General features: G+C 30.7%; 1 protein-coding gene and 1 long non-coding RNA gene across 2 annotated transcripts in view; one reads left to right on the top strand and one right to left on the bottom strand.

Moving 5' to 3' along the window:
• S6KL (ribosomal protein S6 kinase like) overlaps positions 1 to 21,192 on the top strand; it is a 192,500-nt gene that overhangs the window by 13,143 nt on the left and 158,165 nt on the right. The window lies entirely within an intron of this gene.
• On the bottom strand, positions 19,186 to 20,342 carry LOC142229253 (uncharacterized). The gene is made up of 2 exons (XR_012720366.1): positions 20,003 to 20,342; positions 19,186 to 19,873 (listed from the first exon to the last, which is right to left on the bottom strand). It is a non-coding gene; the product is annotated as an uncharacterized LOC142229253 (long non-coding RNA).

Raw genomic sequence — 21,192 nt, 5'->3', positions numbered from 1 at the left:
TTAGATATAGCACACATATATATCTTTCGCCCGATATGGACTTATATGGCCCCAAAAGCCAGAGTTTTACCCCAATTTGGTTGAAATGTTGCACTAGGAGTACAATTAGTAGTAAAATGAAGTGTGCCAACGTTTATTGAAATCGGTTCAGATTTAGATATAGCTCTCAAATATATCTTTCGCCCGATATGGACTTATATATGCCCAGAAGTCAAATTTTTATCCTGATTTCCTTGAAATTTTGAACAAGGAGAACAATTAGTACTATAGTCAAGTGTGCCAAATGTGATTGAAATCGGTTCAGATTTAGATATAGCTCCCATATATAACTTTCGCCCGATATGGACTTCTATGGCCCCAGAAGCCAGAGTTTTACCCCAATTTGGTTGAAATGTTGCACTAGGAGTACAATTAGTAGTAAAATGAAGTGTGCCAACGTTTATTGAAATCGGTTCAGATTTAGATATAGCTCTCAAATATATCTTTCGCCCGATATGGACTTATATATGCCCAGAAGTCAAATTTTTATCCTGATTTCCTTGAAATTTTGAACAATTAGTACTATAGTCAAGTGTGCCAAATTTGATTGAAATCGGTTCAGATTTAGATATAGCTCCCATATATAACTTTCGCCCGATATGGACTTCTATGGCCCCAGAAGCCAGAGTTTCAGCCCAATTTGATTGAAATTTTGCACTAGGACTACAATTAGTAGTGTTGTCAAGTATGCTAAATTTTATTGAAATCTGTTTAGATTTAGATATAGCTCCCACATAGATATTTCGCCCTATTTTCCGTCATATGACCACAGAAGTCAAAGTTGTAGTCCGATTTACGTGACATTTTGCACAGGGAGTAGAATTAAAATACTAAAGTTCTGTTCCTGCATATCGAACGAAAGCTTTCTTTCGTATTCCAAACGAAAGAAAATTGATTTTTGTTCTTTTATTTCGAAAGGCAAGTCACTTCATATTTTGTTGTCGAGTAATAAACGAACATATACAATAAGTGTCAAGAAAAAAGTAAAAGCATTGTTAACATTTCAATGAATTCTCAAGCCAAAAATTTAAAAATACTAATTTTTAATAATCAATGTATTCTCATACAAACGAATCGAACTTTCAAAAATAGAAAAACCCAAATTCATTCGAATTCGAGTGACTGCCTTTCCTTCGAACTGGTTTTCGTTCGATATACAGGAACAGGGCATAAGTATACATGTTAAATTTGGTTGAAATCGGTTCAGATTTCGATATAAAGGGTGGTTACAATTTCAAGGGCCGATGTTGATTTTGAATAAAACACAAACTATTTAGGAAATTATTGTAATTTTATTTTATTATGATATATTGGAATTACTCAATTATGTATGGAACAAAATATCGGCCAAATGGGCGCCGCGACCTCGGTGGCACACCTTCATCCGATGGTCCAAATTTTCGATGACTCTGAGGCACAATGGAGGTTCTATGCCGTTAATGTGCCGAATTATCTCATCCTTTAGCTCTTGAATTGTTGCTGGCTTATCGACGTATCTTTCAAATAACCCCAAAGAAAAAAGTCCAATGGTGTCAAATCACATGATCTTGACGGCCAATTGACATCGCCATTACGTGAGATAACACGGCCATTGAATTTGTTGCACAAAAGAGCCATTGTTTCGTTAGCTGTGTGGCAAGTGTCATCGCCCTGCTGAAACCACATATCATCCACATCCATGTCTTCCAATTCGGGCCATAAAAAGTTCGTTATCATCTCACGGTAGCGAACACAATTCACAGTAACTGCCTGACCGGCCTTATTTTGGAAAAAATACGGCCCGATGATGCCGCCAAACAGTCACTCTTTATGGGTGCATTGGTTTTTCGACAATCACTCTTGCATTCTCATTCGCCCATATGCGGCAATTCTGTTTATTGACGAATCCACTGAGGTGAAAATGTGCCTCATCACTGAAGATGATTTTCTTCGAAAATTGATCATCCACTGTTGCAATTTCTTGGATCCATTCTGCCCATTCACGACGTCCATTGTTCAAATTGAGTAAGTCTGAAATAGAGAAATGTCAAATAAAATTCCGAAAAAACTTGGCGTTTAGGTGTGGTTCACATTCAACATCGGCCCTTACAATTTAACCACCTTTAGCTTCCATATATATGTGTTTCCGATTTGGGCAAAAATGGCCAAAATACCCACATTTTCCTTATAAAATCGCCACTGCTAAGTCGAAAACTTCTAAAAGTAACTCAAATTTTCCTTTATTTCTAATATATATCTATCGACCGATAAATCATAAATACACTTTTGCTTTTTGGTTCAGATTTAAATGTTTCCCATATTTGTATACCCTCCACCATAGGATGGGGGGTATATTAACTGTGTCATTCCGTTTGTAACACATCAAATATTGCTCTAAGACCCCATAAAGTATATATATTCTGGGTCGTGGTGAAATTCTGAGTCGATCTGAGCATGTCCGTCCGTCCGTTCGTCCGTCTGTTGAAATCGCGCTAACTTCCGAACGAAACAAGCTATCGACTTGAAACTTGGCACAAGTAGTTGTTTTTGATGTAGGTCGGATGGTATTGCAAATGGGCCATATCGGTCCACTTTTTTTTTTTGGCTTGCCGATCCTCTAAGAGAAGTAAATTTCATTCGATCCGGCTGAAATTTGGTACATGGTGTTGGTATATGGTCTCTAACAACTATGCAAAAATTGGTCCACATCGGTCTAAATATAATTATATATAGCCCCCATATAAACCGATCCCACGACTTGGCTTGCGGAGCCTCTAAAGGAAGCAAATTTTATCCGATCCGGCTGAAATTTGGTACATGGTGTCAGTATATGGTCTCTAATGACCATGCAAAAATTGGTCCACATCGGTCCATAATTATATATAGCCCCCATATAAACCGATCAGATTTGACTTCCGGAGCCTCTTGGAAGACCAAAATTCATCTGATTCAGTTGAAATTTAGTACGTGGTGTTAATATATGGCCTCAAATACCAATGCAAAAATTGGTCCATAATTATATATAGCCCCCATATAAACCGATCCCCAGATTTGACCTCCGGAGCCCCTTGGAAGAGCAAAATTCATCCGATTCGGTTGAAATTTGGTACGTGATGTTAGTATATGTTATCCAACAACCATGCATGGTTCATATCAGTCCATAATTATATATAGCCCCCATATAAACCGATCCCCAGATTTGACCTCCGGTGCCTTTTGGAGAAGCAAAATTCATCCGATCTGGTTGAAATTTACGTGGTAATAGTATATGATATTTAACAACCATGCCAAAAGTGGTCCATATCAGTCTGTAATCATATATAGCCCCCATATAAACCCATCCCGAGATTTGGTTTTGGAGCCACTTGGAGGAGCAAATTTCATCCGAGTCAATTTTATATCGGCCTAAAGGCTTGGTTATTTTTACAATAAATATAAATAAATAAATAAAAAAAATTGGTGCATTGTGCTAGTATATGACCGTGAACAACCATGCCTAACTATATAGCCCTCAGATAAATCGATCCCCAATCATACAAAAATTGGTCCATATCAAGTTCATAATTGTATATAGCTCCCATATAAGCGACCCCCATATTTCAATTTTGGCTCTCTACGTACCGTGCAAAAGTCCATATCGATTCGTAATTATTTGTAGACTTACCTATACATACCTTTTTTGTCTAATATATACCACGTATGGACTAACTAACGATTTAGAAAACGATGTTAAGAAGTTTTAAGATACCACAACCCAATTAATTCGATTATGGATGACATTCTTTCGTAGAAGTTTCTACGCAATCCATGGTGGAGGATACATACGATTGGGCCTTGCCGAACTTAGGGCCGTATATACTTGTTTTTCCTAACATTGCGTTCCACCCCAGGGCATTACCCGTCTTAAATTTAAAGTTTGTAAGTAGAACTCTAACAAATTGTGTCCAGATCGGGTCAGATTTAAACATATGTATATGGGAACATAAACCTTTATGCTATCTAAAATGTGGATCTACAAAGTGGTGCAGTGTATAATATTGACGGCCCCGCCCGACTTTAGACTTTTCTTACTTGTTTTTTATTATGAAAACATTTATTACATTAAATCATCCGTTATAATTTGGATTTTTAAATTGACATTTATTTGTACATAAATAGCTTTATTGATAAAGCGCAAAAAGGAAAAAAATTCGATGAATCAGATGTGTACCATAATTTAATTTTTTTAGAGCCTAGATTTAAAGGCAGATAACTCCCTCAAAACTTTTTAAAGAAGCCGCATCTTTGGCTCGGACTTATTACCAAAATCATTAAAAGAAGGATAAAGTCTTCGGATTCAAGTAAGCTGTATATTTTTGAGAGTACATGACAACCATAAATTCCAAAGTATAACAAAAGCCTTATTTTTCCCCCTTTAATTCCTCTTGATTTGTATACAGTGAAACCTTTCATACATGCACATCCAGGTCGTCTTTATTTTGTCTACATTTGGGAGGTGTTCACTTATGAGAGGTTAATTTTAATGTAATAATGTAGCAAACGTCTCACGAAAACTGTTCCACATTGAGAGGTTTCACTGTATATATATTTTTTTCGAGAAGAATTTAGCAACCATCACCATTTTACAAAAATACTTTCAGCTTGAAGATAATACACTCACTCTCTTCTAAATTCAATAATAAAGTTATCGCAAGTGTATTAGGTCAATAAGAATCAATTTCAAAATATGTCAATGATTTTTTATTTGATTTGAAATTAGCACAAGACTCTTTTTTAAGAACAGGGTCCATTGACCTTTTCAGCAATATGCAAAATAAAGTATATTGATAAGTGCTAATCATTAATAAATACTCGTAAATGTTGTATTCTTTATATCTTTTTTTGGTAAATGTGTGATTAAATGTACAACAGAATTCATTCTTACAGCAAGGATTGTAACGATCCACCGCTTAGGGCCCTATTTCCTCTGTATTGTCAGCAATGCTCAGGCTCGTTGCCATAAAAGAAAACATGTATCAAGATAGCTCTTTTAGAAATATAGGAAAGTAGTACAAAAGTGAATTTAGTATGATGATGGATTGACATTAGAGGTGTGCACGTGACACGAAATTGTCGTAACTCACGAAAATTTTCGTGATTCGTGCGTGAGTCGTGAGTCACGCTCATGACAACAGCGTGAGTGTGTGTGAGCGTGATTAACAAACCAAAATGTCGTGCGTGAGTCATGAAAATAATATCTTCGTGAGTGTGCGTGAGTAACGAATTACACTCACGAAAATATTCCTGCTCACCAACATAAAACGCTTAAGAGTTAAATTCAATTACAATTTTAGTGACACCTGGGATGTTAAGAGTTTAATAACAATCTCGATTTTAATAATGCTCATGTTTTCAGACACTTCGGTAAGGTTAGGTTAGGTGGCAGCCCGATGTATCAGGCTCACTTAGACTATTCAGTCCATTGTGATACCACATTGGTGAACTTCTCTCTTATCACTGAGTGCTGCCCGATTCCATGTTAAGCTCAATGACAAGGGACCTCCTTTTTATAGCCGAGCCCGAACGGCGTTTCACATTGCATTGAAACCACTTAGAGAAGCTTTGAAACCCTCAGAAATGTCACTAGCATTACTGAGGTGGGATAATCCACCGCTGAAAAACTTTTTGGTGTTCGGTCGAAGCAGGAATCGAACCCACGACCTTGTGTATGCAAGGCGGGCATGCTAACCATTGCACCACGGTGGCTTCGGTAAGGTAAATTAATCATAAAATTATTCGTGAGTCACGGTATTTTCGTGAGTCACGACGTTTTCGTGCGTGAGTACAAATTTTCTTTTCGTGAGTGTGCGTGAGCGTGATTCCTACCAAAAATATCGTGTGTGAGTGTGCGTGAGTATGATTTTCCAGTCGTGAGTGTGCATGAGCGTGAGTAAACTATTACTCACGTGCACACCTCTAATTGACATGTGGTATAAGATGAAAGTCTGCCGCCTAGAAAACTAATACCGCCCTGCCATTTCTGACGACGTTCGTCAGTCCCGACATCTCTACTTACGAACCTATACCTTTCATGAAAGTAAGAAAATTATAGACACAACTCAGCCTAGGAACGTTTTAGTAGAGGATTAATATGAATGTACCCATGTGAATCATCATACTAAATTCACTGTGTTGTACTCCTATCCTATATGTCCTTTATTTCTAAAAGAGGTACCTTTATACAGGTTTTCTTTTATCGCAACGTATGCGAGCCTACTCCCAAGGAGCAAGAATTGCCCCAAGACTGAGCATTGTCGGCAATACAGAGGTAGCCACTCTCTAAGGAAGTAGGGTCCTAAGCGGTGGATCGTTACAGGATGTACGCCTAGATTTTACCCATATTTGTGAGGTGTCCACTTATAAGAGTTTAATTTTAATGTGAAACTATATCAAACATCTCAAGAAATGTATCCACTTTTGAAAAGGGGTCCGTTTTTCCGAGTGTCTTAGTTTAAGAGGTTTCACTCTAAATATTCTTAAAATTGTTTTAAAACGTTTGCGGACACGACCTATTGTTTATTATGTAAGTTTCATATAATCTTCTAATTAATTCAATATTTTCACACACTATAGGTCAACGTATCATGCGTTCTAAATTTCTGGTGCTCTCACAGTTATAAATGTCAATCGATATTAACCCCTTCTGCTAATGCCATTTACACCAATTAAATTAATTTGTTTTATATTGTTAGTTCGGCAAATTAACACATTTGAAGTAAACTTAAATGTGGCATCTAAATTGTTATGTGGGTGAAGACATGACCTCATATTGAATATTTAATGGCTTTTGGCGCGAATGCCAAACAGCGTACATCCACATTGTTCGATACCACCAAACCATATCATACCAAAAAAAAAACTAAGCATTTTTTTCGCTTTTGTTTATTTCTCCAGTCTTCGTTTATTGGCGTAAAAACAAAACATTGGCCATCTCCATAGAAAATCCACTATAACTTTAAGAGTTCTCCCATTTAATAAACAAACAAATCTAAAAAGGCGAGATTATTATCCACGAGAATGAATTTGAAATTGTATGGATACTTCGAATATGTATTCAGTAGGGGCTTGTCGAAGACCAAAACAAATTCAGAGTCAAGCAACTTTTATCAGACAATAACACTAAGGAAAACTGGTTCATTTTGCGTCGATTTAAATGTGCTTCTGGCAAAAATGTATAGTTCGTATTGTTTACTTCAATATATTGCAGATGCTAATTTGAAGATAAATTAAATAATAGATTAGCTACTTACTATTTAGTAGATATGCAAACATTAGTAAAAATTTAGACAATTACGGCAAAAAACAAACAAAACCTATTTTTTGTGATAAAAAATTGAACTTTTTGAAGAAATTCTAAAAAGAGTAACAAAAGAAAAACGTATGCAATGTCAGTTTACAAACGTTTTACTTTTTGCATTGTCCACTTAAACCTGTCCTAGTTAAACCTATACTTGATCTATAAAATAAAATAAATTATCCTGTTAAATGCCATAACCGAAGATTTTGGCATTTAGGTATATAAACTATTCAGTCCATCGTGGTGCCATAAACTGTGAGCTTGAGGTATCAGTGTTGCCAGTATTTTTCTGGCTCTTCGTCCCCAAAAATACTCAATAAATTTTTGGTACGACTTTATAACAAAATATTAATAAAGAACTAGGCTCTGCTGTAGAAAATTGGTAATAATTTAAAAAAAATATTTTAAAACTCTGTGCCCGTTTCTAGTCCGAATGCTCCATTGGTATCCTATTATATGCCATGGTATAAGGAGAAATAAACTAGAGGTGTGCACGTGACACGAAATTGTCGTGACTCACGAAAATTTTCGTGATTCGTGCGTGAATCGTGATTCACGCTGTTTTTATGAGCGTGCGTGAGCGTGATTAACAAACCAAAATGTGGTGCGTGAGCGTGAGTCACGAAAATAATATCTTCGTGAGTGTGTGTTAGTAACGAATTACACTCACGAAAATATTCCTGCTCACCAACATAAAACGCTTAAGAGTTAAATTCAATTACAATTTTAGTGACACCTGGGATGTTAAGAGTTTAATAACACTCTCGATTTTAATAATGCTCATGTTTTCAGACACTTCGGTAAGGTAAATTAATCATAAAATTATTCGTGAGTCACGATATTTTTCGTGAGTCACGGTATTTTTCGTGAGTCACGACTTTTCGTGCGTGAGTGTGCATGAGTACAAATTTTCTTTTCGTGAGTGTGCGTGAGCGTGATTCCTACCAAAAAATATCGTGCGTGAGTATGATTTTTCAGTCGTGAGTGTGCGTGAGCGTGAGTAAAATATTACTCACGTGCACACCTCTACTCGCAATCAATACCAAAATCCTTAAAGGAAAGTCAAAATATTTGGATCCAAGTAAACTTTTCTTGAGTGTACTCTTTAATATCACGTAAATATTTTTTTCAGTGTATAGGTAAATTACTCATAAAATTATTCGTGAGTCATGACATTTAAAAAATTGTCGTGCGTGAGTAAAAATTTTCTTTTCGTGAGTGTGCGTGAGTAAAAATTTTCTTTTCGTGAGCGTGAGTCCTACCAAAAAATATCGTGGGTGAGTGAGCGTGAATAAGATTTATCCATCATGAGTGTGCGTGAGCGTGAGTACAATATTACTCACGTGCACACCTCTAATTGCGAGCCAAAGATGCGGCTTCTTTAAAATAAAGACATTTTTTAGCGACCTATCTGGCTTTAAATCTAGGACCAAAAATATTAAAATTAGGATACAGATCTCATTTATCAAATTTTCATTCTCTTTTCGCTGTTTATTAATAAAGGTACTCACGTACAAGCAAATGCCAGTTTAAAAATCCAAATTATGACGGATACTTCAAAGTAAAAAACATTTTCTTAATTCCAAAAAAAAAACTTTAAACCAAAGACGCTAAATCCTCAAAAAAAGTCTCAGCCTATATTTAAAGCGTTTCTATCTTAAATCTAAAGTTTCAATATTTCAGTTAATTTAAGGACAATTCCTTTAAATCAAAAATGTGTTACTTTACTTTAAGGAAAATTAGCCTTATTTGAAGGACATGCGACTTTAACGGAGGGACGCAAATTTACAAAATTTGTGTCCTAAATTTAATGAAAAAAAATTTTTGAAGCAGAGATTATAAACTTTATTTTAATTAAAATTTCAACCTCAATTTGAGGATGTGCAATTTACACACTACTAAAGACAAATTTCTTTACAACAATGAAATTTTAATTAAAAGAAAGTTTATAATCTTTGCTTCAAAAATTTTTTTCGTTAAATTTAGGACAAACATTTTGAAAATTTGTGTCCCTTCGTTAAAGTTGCATGTCTTTAAACTAAGGCAAATTTTCTTTAAAGTAAATAAACACATTTTTGATTTAAATAAATCGTCCTCAAATTAACTGAAATATTGAATCTTTAGATTTCAGATAAAAACACGCCAACGATAGGCTAAGACTTATTTTGAAGATTTAGCGTCTTTGGGTTAAAGTTTTTTGGAATTAAGAAAATATTTTTTACTTCGAACTATCCGTCATAATTTGGATTTTTAAACTGGCATTTATTTGTACGTGAATAGCATTATTATTATACCGGGAAAATAGAATGAAAATTCGATAAATAAAATCTGTATCCTAATTTTTAGTTTATAGATCCCAGATTTAAAGCCAAATAGGTAGCAAAAAAAAATCCTTATTTTAAAGAACCCGCATCTTTGTCTCGGAATCAATACCAAAATCCTTAAAGCAAGGTCAAAATCTTTGGATCCATGTAAACTTTTTTTTTTGAGTGTAGAACCTGACTGAAAACATAAGTATGATTAAAATCTGGCATTTATGTGTACGTGAATGGCATTATTATTATACCGGGAAAATAGAATGAAAATTCGATAAATAAACTCTGTATCCTAATTTTAATTTTATAGGTCCCAGATTTAAAGCCAAATAGGTAGGAAAAAAAATTATTATTTTAAAGAACCCGCATCTTTGGCTCGGAATCAATACCAAAATCCTTAATGCAAGGTCAAAATTTTTGGATCCAAGTAAACTTTTTTTTGAGTGTAGAACCTGACTGAAAACAAAAGTATGTTTAAAATCGAGAGCGTTATAGAAGTCAACACCTAGGACGTCACTAAAATTATAAATGAATTCAACTCGTAAGCATTTTATGTTCGTGAGCGTGTTTTTCTGAAATTCGTTACTCACGCACACTCACGAAGATATTATTTTCGTGACTCACGTTCACGCACGACATTTTGTTGGTTAGTCACACTCACGCCTTTGCCATCGTAAGTCACGACAATTTCATGTCACGTGCACACCTCTACTACCACTATATCTATCCCCACCTAACCTAAGCAAGGTGAGCATGCGAAAATTTGTATACCGAAAACGATTGTAACTGACTGATCAATCGAAGTATTTTCTATTGCTAGCAATTACTTTTTAAATCTTTCTGGCAAAATATGGATCGGTCCTCACAAGAACGAAAATGCTTATCAGTCAAGTCATGTGCCATCAATCGGCACAAGTGGTAATGGGAAGGAGCAATGTCTGGGCTGTTCGGAGGATGAGTTAGGACTTCCCATTTGAGTGTTTCCAAATAACTTTTTACGGAGATTGCAACATGTGACCCAGCGTTAAGTGCTGCAAAAATCACCTTATTGTGCGTTTCCAAATATTCTGGCCGTTTTTAATGATTTCTAAAATTTCTAGTTCGACTTTCAAGGCCTTTTATTACGCAATGATCGAATCAAACGCACAAATTTAGTTCGATACAAAGCTCCTGCGATCGTTTCACTCGGTTGCAGTAGCTCGTAGTACACCAAACCAAGCAAGTCACACCAAATATACATCAAAAGCTTCCTTCCATGCACTCCTAGTGGGTCCATTTTTATCAATAACCTTTAATTTGTTGCCTTTGGAACATCTGTTCGCAATGCAAAATTGCTTCAACTCGTACGGTACCCAAAGTAGTGTTGCCGATATTTTCCGGGCTCTTGTCACCACGAAAAGTTTCCCCAAATTTGGTGGAAACGGATCCAAGTATCATGCTTCGGAATCACTCCCAATATTTTCAATCGATGAGAAATGGCATGTAACTTCGAACGATTTGGAAAGTTTTCCTTTAGTTGCTCGTATCGACTTTTCGTGTAATGCCTCCAATTCAGCATCTTCAAACTCTTCTTGAATGTTTTCCATGCGGCCAAAATTCCTGGACTTAGCATTAAATAAAGGCGGTTATCATAGATAAACCAGATTTTTCTCTGCGTGTCGAAAGCAGAACAAAATTTAAAAGCTTTAGAATTGAAGATTTGACTAGTTTTAAGCTTTCTTTTGTGCAATCAATAAATTGTATACAATGCAAAATTAGTTTTTCTAAATTACCATATTTTTCGTTTGAGATAAAAAAAAACAGGAGATACATTTAAGCAATGGGGGAAAACATGTTTGAAAGTCATTGAACTACCTAGTTCAACGAACGGAGTGTTTTTGGTAATAAACAAAAATCTAATAAAATAATGCTTTTCGTATCCACGGTTGGTGTGATTCCACATTTTGATGAATTATTGTGAAATACTTGTGACAAATTCGGTGATATTAAAGCAGATATTATGCACTATATTTTAATTATAATTTTTTAAATTTTTTAAGAAATTTGACAGTAAACTGTAAGCTCTGCGATCTAAAATTTAGGCACAACCTTACATATTAGGTATATATTTTTTTAGTGTACCAATTTTTTTTCTTCTTACTTCCTCCGTACAAACATGGCTCCCTCGTTTCTAAATAATATATATGTATTTGAAAAAAAAAAAATAAATAAGAAATTTTGAATTCCAAAATTTAATATATTATATTTTAACATATTAATGCATAAGTATATAAGTAATTAAATGATTATATCCAAATATATCTTGTGTGGATATATATTAAGATTCTCAAAAATGTTTTTCACTGCGTGTATATATTTACGTAAGAAAGATCTATAGAAATACACAAAAGTTAGAAAACTTTTGAGACCACCTTCGTTCCTATCCATCATACGCAACATACACAAAATGCATCATCAATTATTATTATTTTTATAAATATTGGACTTTGGCACCACACGTAACAAACAACATAAAAATTGCGTCTATTTTCTTTAACCCTTTCACTACCGATGTCCACTTAGAAGGACATTCGAAAAAGACACCAAATTTCCTATTTTGCGCACTTAGTTTGGATTTTTTTTCTCGATGTTATTTTAAAGTAAATATTGTCCATATTGGTGAGATCTAAAATACATTTTTATAAACTTCTTTAACAATAAACGAAAAATACGAAAATTTGAGACAATTGTTGTACTGTATGTTTCTCTTCGTTAATTTTACGAAGAATTCTTCATTAACTATTCTTCGTGAATTCTTCATTAAAATAACGAAATTTTCATTCATTTTCGTAAATTTTACGAATATACGAAACTTCTACGAAATATTCTACATTAACTTTTCTTCGTAAAAAGTTCGTAATTGTAACAAAACTTTCTTCAAATTTCATGAATTTTGTGAAGAAGTTTTTACGAATATTTTACGAAACATTCTGCGTTGAAATTTTCTTCATAAAAAGTACGAAACATTTTCTTTGAAATAACGAAGAAGTTTCATTGAAGTTGTAAAATTTCCGTTCGCGACATAAAATTGTCTTTTATAATGTGAATGAGTGTTCCTTTGCTTTTTTCTATTTTTTTATGCAAGTCTATGCTACTTCTCATTTGGGTGATAGCACGCTATGAATAAAAGTCTAGCAATAAAACTAAAAACTATTCAAAATCTTAAGATGTGTGATGTCATTTTTCACACTTGTAACTACAACTAAATGCACTTTCGACTACAAATTTTTTTTCTAAAAGTTCGAATATTTTTGAAAAAAAACGTACGAAAGTTTTTCATAAGAAGTACGAAAATTTTTCATAAAAACTACGAAAATTTTTCATAAAAAGTACGAAACATTTTCATAAAAAGAACGAAATTGTTTCATAAAAAGTACGAAGATTCTTCATAAAAAATACGAATTTTTTTCTTACAAACTACGAAAATTTTGGAAGAACTTTTCTTAGTAAAAAGTACGAAATATTTCGTACTTTTAATGAAAAGTTTCTTTGGTAATAAAACAATGACGAATTTAGTACTTTTAACGAAATTTTTCGTTCTTTTACGAAGAAAATTCTTTCGGTGTAGTAAATGGACATTTATACAAAAACTATATCTGATACTTTTACGGGTTCTTTTTTTTGTATTTTTTCTAACACTTTGATAGATTTTATAGGCCAAATCGCGCTTATTTACTTAAGGCCATTTGGTCACAATTCAAGAATCCAGTTTTCAGAACAAGCTCATATAGCTCTTGAAGTAATTGAGGTAGGTTTACAAAATGACAATTTTTGTTCTACATGCTGTTAGTACAAGTAAAAATAGAAGAAAAATTAAAGTGTTTATCCTTAGGTTTATTTCGGTAGTGAAAGGGTTAATGTTTATTTATTTCGTTTTGTTTTTTGCTATATGCCTCCCCTGCTTTTAAGTACGCACTTGAGAAATGAAATAGAATAAAAAACACATTTTTGTTTTTAATAACTCACACGACCACTATTTCGCACTATTTAGATTAGTGGGAATGTGGTTTGCTACAAATTTGGAAAAAAAAATATGTACTGTGTGGCGCCAGTGAAATATGTGTAGCATTAGTTTGAAATAAATTGAAATATAGTCGATCATATGATTCGAAATTTAAACTGTTTTAGATGTACTTGTAACAATTTACAATCTAGGATCAATAAAATTAGGAAAAATATCTCATTTATCGAATAGTCATTCTCTTTTCGCGTTATATTAACCCTTAAATGCGCACTGTATCTTTTAAGATACAACCAGAGAAAAAATTCTTGTCTTAAAATTTTGACCGAATTCTACGAAATCAAGTTTGTTGCATTCAAAACATCATAGCGCAGTTTTAAAAAATAAAAAATCTATAGTACTTCTGTGTAAGTTAAAACTGATGAGAACTGAGAAGGCATAGGAGACTTTATCACGTATAATCCTTAATAATTAATAATTAATAATCCTTAACAATTTTCGTTATTAAACCAAAATTGAATTACAATAACGAAATATTTAATTGCATGTATAAAATTATTTCAATATCAATGGCTTCTGTTCTAATTCAATGACCGCAGTATATAGTTCAACAACTGATTTCACCTATATATTTTGTAGTAATTCTTTAATTGTTAAAGTGTTAGTAGGAGTGAGCAATGATGGTGTGTGGCCTTGTAGCAATTCTATACATTAATGTAAGCTATAAAACACAAAAGAACTTATCTCTACAATAATACCAATACTATGAGATGTCCGAAGTAGCTGAAATACTAGAATAGATAGAATGAAAACTGAAAGCACAGATCGGACATTCATATTGTGCGTGATTGTGCTAATGATTCTCAATTACACAACAGTGATAAAGATGTCACACGTGTATGGGACATCAATATCTATAGATGGACAAAACCACTTATTTATATTGATGTAATTGCATTGAGTATAGGAAAAAAAATTAATTACAGTAGCATTACGAAACGGCTGATTTTCAATTAAATATTTTCCCAGCAAACAAAGTGATAACATGAGATGATGTATATCAAATACATATACAATATAATTGGTCGAGATTCGTAGTTGGGCAGAATGGTCTCAGCCACAGACGGCCAACATTCTTTTCTTCCTTACCCATGATTGACCTTCACCATTACACAGTAAAAATTTCACGAACATTTTTCCAATTAAAGTCCTAATTGAGTTTTAACAAATATTCAATTAAAAATATAATTAATTCAATAAATTTGTTAATTGAAACAAAAATCAATCACAAAAATTAATAGTATCAGTTAATTCTTTAATTGGATCCATTAATTTTTTTAATCGACTTTCAATTAATTGTTTAATTAATACTATCATTTCTGTGATTGAAGCCATTGTAAGGTAACTGGCAAACAAATGGTTGTGTACCACTCAGAATTGACTGTTCTGCATTGTTCTATTGGTACAATTAAAAAAATAGGTGATCAATTGCTTGGGAGTGCTTTGTGCCTGTGTTGGATTTGGCTCATATTGATTTTCGCGCACATATGTGCCACAAGCCTGTTTTGAGCGATTGGCCAATAGATCCCACAATGCAAACAAAATTTTTTGGCGGTCAAATATTTATGCAATATTGAATGTATGCTGGGGTCCCACTAATACCTCCGGTTTTCTCAATCTCATCAATGGTTTCCGGAATAACAACTGATTTTGCACACTTTCATGAAATTCACATAGGAGTGACCTACGACCTCGGTTGAATTCACTATACCATTGAGAAACACTAGTTCTTGACGGAGCTACATCGCCAAAAATTTAATTAAGTTCATCGATGCACTGTGTTGAGTTAATCCACGTCCAGATTTGTAAAAAATAATCGTACGAATATATTCACGATTTGATTCCATTTTTTAACGAGATAAATCTTTTAAGTTGCTGTCATCAACACAAATAACGCTCGCATGTCAAACACGGCTGCCGCTCGTGGCAAAAATAATTTACCAAAATTTCAAGGACATTTTGAAAAAATCTACCAAATTTCAAAACTCTTATTTTGGAGGAAATTTTTCATTTCTATAAAAAAATTTTGTCGAAATTTTATTTCTATAGAAAATTTTGTCAAAATTGTATTTCTATAGAAAATTTGGTCAAAATTTTATTTTATTTTATTGTCAACATTTTATTTCTATGAACATTTTGTCAAAATTTTATTTCTATAGAACATTTTGACAAATTTTTATTTATAGAACATTTTGTCAAAATTTTATTTCTATAGAAAATTTTGTTAAAATTTTATTCCTATAGAAAATTTTGTCAGAATTGTATTTCTATAGAAAATTTTGTCAGAATTGTATTTCTATAGAAAATTTTGTCGAAATTTTATTTCTATAGACAATTTTGTCGAAATTTTATTTCTATAGAAAATTTTGTTAAAATTTGATTTCTATAGAAAATTTAGTCAAAATTTTATTTCTATAGAAAATTTTGTCAAAATTTTTTTCCATAGAAAATTTTGTCAAAATTTTATTTCTATAGAAAATTTTGTCAACATTTTATTTCTATAGAAAATTTTGTCAATATTTTATTTCTATAGAAAATTTTGTCAAAATTTTATTTCTATAGAAAATTTTGTCAACATTTTATTTTCAGAAATAAAATTCTGTCAAAATTTAATTTCTATAGAAAAATTTTCCAAAAGTTTTTTTCTATGTACAAAATTTTGTCAAAATTTTATTTCTATAGAAAATTTTGTCAATATTTTATTTCTGTAGAAAATTTTGTCAAAATTTTATTTCTGTAGAAAAATTTGTCAAAATTTTATTTCGATAGAATATTTTGCCAAAATTTTATTTCTATAGAAAATTTTATCAAAATTTTATTTTTATAAAAAATTTTGTCAAAATTTTATTTCTATAGAAAATTTTGTCAAAATTTTATTTCTATAGAAAATTTTGTCAAAATTTTATTTCTATAGAAAATTTTGTCAAAATTTTATTTCTACAGAAAATTTTGTCAAAATTTTATTTCTATAGAAAATTTTGTCAAAATTTTATTTCTATAGAAAATTTTGTCAAAATTTTATTTCTATAGAAAATTTCTCAAAATTTTATTTCTATAGAAAATTTTCTCAAAATTTTATTTCTATAGAAAATTTTGTCAAAATTTTATTTGTATAGAAAATTTTGTCAAAATTTTATTTCTATAGAAAATTTTGTCAAAATTTTATTTCTATAGAAAATTTTGTCAAAATTTTATTTCTATAGAAAATTTTCTCAAAGTTTTATTTCTATAGAAAATTTTGTCAAAATTTTATTTGTATAGAAAATTTTGTCAAAATTTTATTTCTATAGAAAATTTTGTCAAAATTTTATGTGTATAGAAAATTTTGTCAAAATTTTATTTCTATAGAAAATTTGGCAAAATTTTATTTCTATAGAAAATTTTGTCAAAATTTTATTTCTATAGAAAATTTTGTCAAAATTTTATTTCTATAGAAAATTTTGTCAAAATTTTATTTCTATAGAAAATTTTCTCAAAATTTTATTTCTATAGAAAATTTTCTCAAAATTTTATTTCTATAGAAAATTTTCTCAAAATTTTATTTCTATACAAAATGTTGTTAAAATTTTATTTCTATAGAAAATTTTGTCAAAATTTTATTTCTATAGAAAATTTTGTCAAAATTTTATTTCTATAGAAAATTTTGTCAAAATTTTATTTCTATAGAAAATTTTGTCAAAATTTTATTTCTATAGAAAATTTTGTCAAAATTTTATTTCTATAGAAAATTTTGTCAAAATTTTATTTCTATGGAAAATTTTGTCAAAATTTTATTTCTATGGAAAATTTTGTCAAAATTTTATTTCTATGGAAAATTTTGTCAAAATTTAATTTCTATAGAAAATTTTGTCAAAATTTTATTTCTACAGAAAATTTTGTCAAAATTTTATTTCTATAGAAAATTTTGTCAATATTTTAAAATATTTCTATAGAAAATTTTGTCAAAATTTTTTTCTATATAAAAAAAGTCAAAATTTTATTTCTATAGAAAATTTTGTCAAAATTTTGTTTCTATAGAAAATTTTGTCAAAATTTTTATTTCTATAGAAAATTTTGTCAAAATTTTATTTCGATAGAACATTTTCTCAAAATTTTATTTCTATAAGAAATTTTATTAAAATATTATTTCTATACAAATTGTGGTACCTCGTAGTTGGAGAGAAATATTTTACGAAATCTACCAAAACATCAAGAATTCTACCAATCTATCAAACAGTAAAAAATCTACCATTTTTGGTAGAATTCTACCAACTATGGCAAAACGTTCTGTGTATGTATAACCTCAAAAATGCAAGCTTTACGATAAAGCTGTCAGTTGGCAGATTGCAACACTACGCTGAAAAAAATATTTACGTGATATTAAAGATAACGCGACCGCAATTTTAGGATACGCAATTTACATACTATTAAGGACAAATTTCTTTAAAATTCAAAAAATTAATTAAAAAATTAACAAATTTCTTTAATTAAAAGAAATATTATAATAAATTGTTTCATTAAATGTAGCACACAAATTTTGTAAATTCGCGTCCCTCCGTTAAAGTCGCATGCCTTTGAACTAAGGCTAATTAGCCTTAAAGTAAAGAAACACATTTTTGATTTAAAGAAGTCGTCCTTAAACTAACTGAAATATTGAATCTTTTGATTTAAGGTAAAAACTTCAAATATAGGGTAAGACTTATTTTGAGGATTTAATATCTTGGGTTTAAAGTTTTTTTTTTTGGAATTAAGAAAATATTTTTTACTTCGAAGAATCCGTTATAATTTGGATTTTTAAAGCGCCATTTGTTTGTACGTGAATAGCTTTATTAATATACCGGAAAAATAGAAAGAAAATTCGATAAATGCGATATGTATCCTAATTTTAATTTTATAGATCCTAGATGAAAGCCAGATAGAACTCGCATCTTTGGCTCAGAATCGATACCATATTCCTTAGAGGAAAGTCAAAACCTTTGGATTCAAGTAAATTTTTTTTGAGTGTAGGGTTTCTCAATCCAGAATTATAAAAGGCTCTCCTTATTTCTCTATCAATTGTCCATGATATCTCCTTCCGTGAGATATTATGGCTGCCCAGTAAAAACGTCACCAAAATTTTTCCAAATAAAATTTTATATGAATTTTAAAAAATATTCAATTCAAAATTTAATTGATTCAACAAATTTTGTAAATGAAATTAAATTAAATCATAAAAATTAATTGTATCAATTATTTTTTTTATTGACTTTCGGGATTGATATTAATATATCTGTGATTGTAGAGATTTCAATTAGAAATTAATTGGATCAATTAATTTCGTGATTGAAGACAAATAAAAATTTTTTTCTGTGTGGCTCAGCATTACTGTATTGAGTTCTTACATTTTTGAATTCGTCTCCGGTGATTTGATCCATACACTAACAAAAAATATTGGCCTAATATGAAAGGTTATGCAACCTAAAATCTAAGATACGCAATTTACACAAAATTAAAGACAAATTTATTTTAATTAATGACATTTTAATTAAAAAGAGAATATAATGCTTCGAAGAATTATTTTCATTAAATTTAGGACACGAATCTTGTAAAGTTACGTCGCTCCGTTAAGTCTTATGATTTTCAACTAAGGAAAATTTTCTTTAAGGTCAAGAACAACATTTTTTACTTATAGAAATCGTTCTTGAATTAATTGATATATTGAATCTTTAAATTTAAGATCAAAACGCTTCGAATATTTTTTTTGAGTGTACATAAATAGTCCATTAGCTTTGCGAATACATTTTTCCACAAGATTCTTGTCCCGATTCTCCCTCATGATATCATAACAACCATATAACAAATAAGCACACATTTTACTCCTTGTAAAATAATTATATGACACTCCCAAAATTTGTGTAAATTTTTAATCAAGTGTAAAGTCATTATTGGCATAATTGGCATGTTAATTATGTCACTAATGACCACATATTTTAATGAGCTGTTGGGAATGTAAAAATTCTATATTTAAATTTAAAATTACTGTAAACCTCATTTTAATTGTGCATTATGCAATATGCATATCTAGAATAATTTTGCCGTATATTTGAATTTTCCAGAATCTTGGGTTTAGTTCCTCTGCCAAAGATTTTTGCGCACCACTTTCCTTTTCTTTGTCCAAAGTTGTGCCTAACAAAAAAAGTTCAAAATGATGATTTTAATAATTAATCTGATAAGCGATTTGCTAATGTTTCATCAGATAGATTGTCGGTAGGTGCAGTGCAGTTGTCTTTTTTTCCCAGAGGAAAGGAAACTTACCAGCAACAACAAAACCGCGTATTTCTCCGTCTAGTATCGGAGAGATTCAGCCTCTATATATGTACCTCCAAAGGCAGACAGACGGACCACATCATCATTATATTCTAGACGCGTCACAATAGTATCGTTTTCGTTCGTTATCATTTCGAATTCATTAAAGTCTAGCTAGTTGTTTTTTGTGTTTCCTTCTATTATTGTTGTTATTAGTTTTGTGATAGTGTTATGCATTTGTTTTTGTTTTGCTTCCACTTGTTGTTTACTATGAGAAAACAGCAAAACAAAATAAAGAAAATAGAAAACGTATAAAATATATTTATTTTTTGCGATTTTAATTCACTTGTTTTGCGTTTGTTTCCTTATGGGCTGAGCAATTTTTTCATCAAAACAAAAACATTGTGACAACAGCGAAGAGAGTAAAAACAATGTTAAATGCGCCGAAAGAGTTTTGAGAAGGGGATTAACAGTGGCTCACAAAGAGATATTAATGGTTTTAGGTGGGTGTTAAGTCTCAAAAATTTTCTCAACATTTTATTTCTATAGAAAATTTTGTCAAAATTTTATTTCTATAGAAAATTTTGTTAAAATTTTATTCCTATCGAAAATTTTGTCATAATTTTATTTCTACAGAAAATTTTGTCAAAATTGTATTTCTATAGACAATTTTGTTAAAATTTATACAAAATTGTCTATAGAAATACAATTTATATAGAAAATTTTCTCAAAATTTTATTTCTATAGAAAATTTTCTCAAAATTGTATTTCTATAGAAAATTTTGTCAAAATTTTATTTCTATAGAAAATTTTCTCAAAATTTTATTTCTTTAAAAAATTTTGTCAAAATTTTATTTCTATAGAAAATTTTGTCAAAATTTTATTTCTATCGAAAATTTTGTCAAAATTTTATTTCTATAGAAAATTTTGTCAAAACTTTATTTCTATAGAAAATTTTGTCAAAATTTTATTTCTATAGAAAATTTTGTCAAAATTTTATTTCTATAGAAAATTTTGTAAAAATTCTATTTCTATAGAAAATTTTGTCAAAATTTTATTTCTATAGAAAATTTTGTCAAAATTTTATTTCTATAGAAAATTTTGTCAAAATTTTATTTCTATAGAAAATTTTGTCAAAATTTTATTTCTATAGAAAATTTTGTCAAAATTTTATTTCTATAGAAAATTTTATCAAAATT

This window comes from Haematobia irritans, chromosome 3 (assembly GCF_050003625.1).
Source record: "Haematobia irritans isolate KBUSLIRL chromosome 3, ASM5000362v1, whole genome shotgun sequence".
Taxonomy (NCBI): Eukaryota; Metazoa; Arthropoda; class Insecta; order Diptera; family Muscidae; genus Haematobia; species Haematobia irritans.
Note: the sequence above shows the minus strand (reverse complement) of the source record. Positions and strands in the feature narration are given on the sequence as shown.